We start from the raw sequence: 4,256 nt of genomic DNA, 5'->3' as shown, positions 1-4,256 counted from the left end.
GGAAGTTTCAGGAGAATCAGTGTAGCTAATGAAATATACCTGCAGGAATGGACACCAAGCTTTCACTCCCAGGCTGGATACTTATCGAGCTATACAATACATCAAGTCCACAGAGGTGCTGCCCAGGAGTGATGAAGGGAAACTGACATGAGTATTTTGAAGTTTAGGATGATACAGAGGGTGCCAGATTCCTTCCTGGACATTTCTTACAGAAAGTGGCTTGCTAGAATAGGTCTAAATCAGGAAATTTAATATGGATATGTGTGGGGGTGGTGGTGCTCCTGGGGAAAAAAATGGGACAGTTTCCACTCCAAGAAAAACTCAGAAGTTTCAGGAATCCATCTGAACATTCAAATGAGAACACTGTCAGCCCTATGAAAAGGGTTTGGGAGCATGACAGCTCCCTGCTTCTTGCTTCTCCCAGGAAACATGAGAGCTCCCCCCTGAGGCATCCATAATTACTGAGGAAACCAAATACTAACCCCCCAAAACCTAGGCTTACAATTCCCACAGCCATCACTGGATTAGGGATGCCACCAACAGCAGAAGAACCAGACCAACCTAGGGACCATATAGTCAAGACCACCTCTTCCAATATATTTTGTCCTCTTGTATCAGTCTCTGACAGCAGCAATAACAGCAACAGGAACAACCTAGAGAGGGAGCAAAAGCATAAACTATAGGCCCATCACACTTAAGATCCTGAGCTAGGCCAAACCTGAGCTGAGGGGAAGGAGAGAGATGTAACATTTAAATTTAAAATGGACTTTATTGAATTAACAAAAAAAAAAAAATACTACAGCATATGTCATTGAATTTTGACAAAACATTGAATTTATCAAACCATGGTTGAAGTGAAGCCGCTCAGTCGTGTCCGATTCTTTGAGACCCCATAGACTGTAGCCTACCAGGCTTCTCCATCCATGGGATTTTCCAAGCAAGAGTACTGGAGTGGGGTGCCATTTCCTTCTCCAGAGGATCTTCCTGACCCAGGGATCGAACCCGGGTCTCCTGCATTGTAGGCAGACGCTTTACCATCTGAGCCACCAGGGAAGCCTCCATGGTTGAAGGCATTCATTAAAAAACAAAACAAAACAACAACAGGTGTTTAAAAATATTTATACACCACTAATTTTGACCATTCAAGAAACTAGCTATATTGCCATTGGGCCAAAATAAGATTCCCTATAAGATAACATCCACCCATTGACCCTAGTCCTTCCATCTAAAGTCACACTCAACTTCCTCTTTCATATAAGGACCCTTGAGCTACCAAAAGATGGTTGCTTGTTCTTCTCTAGACTGAACTTGTGCTGTTTTATTAACTGTTTTCCTAGGTTTTTGCTTCCAGATTCCGTACTTTTCTGTGGCTCTCCTTTGAATAGTCTGTTTGTCAGCATCTGTTCAAGAATGTGGTGACAGAAAGTATATCTAGCATTCCTGCTAGCCAGAATAGAATAGAATGGGAAAGCGTTCTTTCTCTTGATCTGGAAGCCATGTGTATTTGTACATGCTCACTCACGTCTGACTCTTTGTGACCCTATGGACTGTGCCCACCATGTTCCCCTGTTGATGGAATTTTCCAGATAAAAATGCTAGAATGGGTTGCCATTTCCTCCTCCAAGGGATCTTCCCAATCCAGGGAGTGAACCCAGGTCTCCTGCATTGCACACAGATTCAATAAATAGCAAACAAATAGCAAAAAACAAAACAGCAACAAAAGAAAACTCTAGAGTAGCTACATTACTCTCAGACACACAGATTTCAAAGAAAAGAATATTAGCAGGAAAGAAGAGAGTTATTTTTAACATACTAAAGAAGTTAATTCATCAAGAGGACATGACAATTCTATATGTTTATGCACCTAATAACAGAGTTCCAAAATACATGCAGCAAAAACTGACAAATAAATCCACTTTATGTTTGGTGATTTCAATACCCTTCTCTCAATAATTGACCAAACAAGTAAAAAGAAAATCACTAGGAATATGAAAGACTCGAACAATCCTATTAGCCAACTTGACCTAATTTAAATTTATAGAATATTTTATCCAACATTATCCAACAGCAGAGTACCATTCTTCTCAAGTGCACACAGAATAATTTACCAAACTAGGCTGTATTCTGGGTTATTAAAAGTGTCTCAATACATCTAAAAGAATTTAAGTCATACCAAGTAGGATCTCTGACAATTGTGAAATTAGATAAAAAATCAATTAACAGAAGGATATTTGGAGAAGGCAACAGCAACCCACTCCAGTACTCTTGCCTGGAAAATCCCATGGATGGAAGAGCCTGGTGGGCTGCAGTCCATGGGGTCGCTAAAAGTCGGACGACTGAGCGACTTCACTTTCACTTGTCACTTTCATGCACTGGAGAAGGAAATGGCAAGCCACTCCATTGTTCTTGCCTTGAGAATCCCAGGGACGGGGGAGCCTGGTGGGCTGCCATCTACGGGGTCGCACAGAGTCGGACATGACTGAAGTGACTTAGCAGCAGCAGCAGCAGCATTTGCTTACTAGATTGTTCCTTTGAGTCATGCTTAGATCAAAAAATAAATTGAAATGCAAATTAGAAATTATTTGAATTTAATGAAAAACTTGGGGACAAGATCTAAATGTTAAATCTAAATTTAAGTTTCTAGAAGAAAAGAAGAGAAAATAGTTGTGATTTTGGATTTAAGTCAAATATTTCTTAGATAGATATGATACCAAAAAATTATTTATAAAAAAAAAACAGGCAATTAACTGGACTTCAGTGACAAAAATGAATGAACTATTGATATATACAATAATATAAATGAATCTCAGAATAATTATATTGACTGAAAGAAGTCAAAAAGTGCATATTGCATGATTCCACTTATATAAAGTTGTAAAACATGCAAATGAATCTATAGTGACAGAACACACATCAGTGTTTGCCTGGGGAAAGGGTGGGGGTGGAGTTTGACATAGCACTGCCAAGGAAGTTAATGACTATGTTCATTATCTTGATCATGATGATACTTTTATAAGTGCATACACATGTCAAAACATATCAATTATACACTTCGAACATGAGCCATTTATTGAATATCAATTCTGTATCAGCAAAGCTCTTTAAAAATCCTTTGTAGTGAGCCTTCTCATAAACCCATCTCACAGATGCAAAAGCTTAGCTACAGAGACATGAGGTCTTTCAGGTTTTATATCTAGATGTGACCAAGCCATTATTTGAACCCAACTCTGACTTTAGAGTTTGTTGCCCCACTAGAATAATTCTTTCCACCTAAAATGTTACCTCAGCATTCAGGAGGCTCATATTAAGCTAGTATTTCATTAGATGAGTGAGGCCTTTCTCGTGTAGGCTGTGAACACATGGTGTAACCTGATGCTCAAGGCTGAGCTCTTGTCAATTCTTGGACTGTATTTGCTCCGTAAGTGATATCAGTCAGCCCTGTATGGTCAAACACCATCTCTATGCTTGATAACTTTCAAATTTGCACTTTCATCCCTAAGTTCCAGACTTCTGTATCCTATGCCTTAGACACAGAAAAGAATTACCCCTAATGCTATGGACTGAATATCTGTGTCCCCTCCCCCAATAAAAACCTAACCCAGCAATGGGATAGTATTAAAAGGTGGATCCTTTAATGGGTAAGTCATGAGGTCATGGGGCTGGGGGGTCTCATCCCTTTCTCCTCCTGACACCTGAGGGCGCAGCTAGAAGACAGTCTTCTATGAACCGCGAAGTGGATTATTACCAGACCTGGAATCTGCCAGGACCTTGATCTTGGCCATCTTGCTTCCATAACATGAGAAATGAATTTCTGTTTATAAGCCAGCCAGTCCATGGTACTTTGTTATAGTGGCATGAATGGACTAAGCCATCTAACAACAATGAAATATATGCTGAGAGACACTTCATTGATAAAAGGGACCCATTGAAGGAACCATCTCTAAAAATAAAGTAGATGAGTTTACAACAAGAAAACCCTTGCCCGGCTTCATCTCATAAACACCTGGAAAGTGAAAGTCAGTCAGTCATGTCTCACTCTTTGTGACCCCATGGAGTATACAGTCCATGGAATTCTTCAGGCCAGAATATTGGAGTGGGTAGCCTTTCCCTTTTCTAGGGGATCTTCCCAACCCAGTGATTGTACCCAGGTCTCCCACATTGCAGGTGGATTCTTTACCAACTGAGCTACCAGGGAAAACACCTGGAAGCGGACAGGAAAATTTTTTCTCATTCTTTGTCATCTTACTCAGGTCTCA

At 40.2% G+C, this 4,256-nt stretch overlaps 1 non-coding gene across 1 annotated transcript; it reads right to left on the bottom strand.

Annotated features, from left to right (window-relative positions):
- Positions 1-980: 980 nt before the first annotated feature.
- On the bottom strand, positions 981-1,053 carry TRNAC-ACA. Its single transcript has one exon. It is a non-coding gene; the product is annotated as a tRNA-Cys (tRNA).
- Positions 1,054-4,256: the final 3,203 nt, after the last annotated feature.

This window comes from Oryx dammah, unplaced genomic scaffold (assembly GCF_014754425.2).
Source record: "Oryx dammah isolate SB20612 unplaced genomic scaffold, SCBI_Odam_1.1 HiC_scaffold_1, whole genome shotgun sequence".
Lineage (NCBI taxonomy): Eukaryota > Metazoa > Chordata > Mammalia > Artiodactyla > Bovidae > Oryx > Oryx dammah.
The sequence above is the reverse complement of the archived record's forward strand: the minus strand, read 5'-3'. Positions and strand labels throughout refer to the sequence as shown.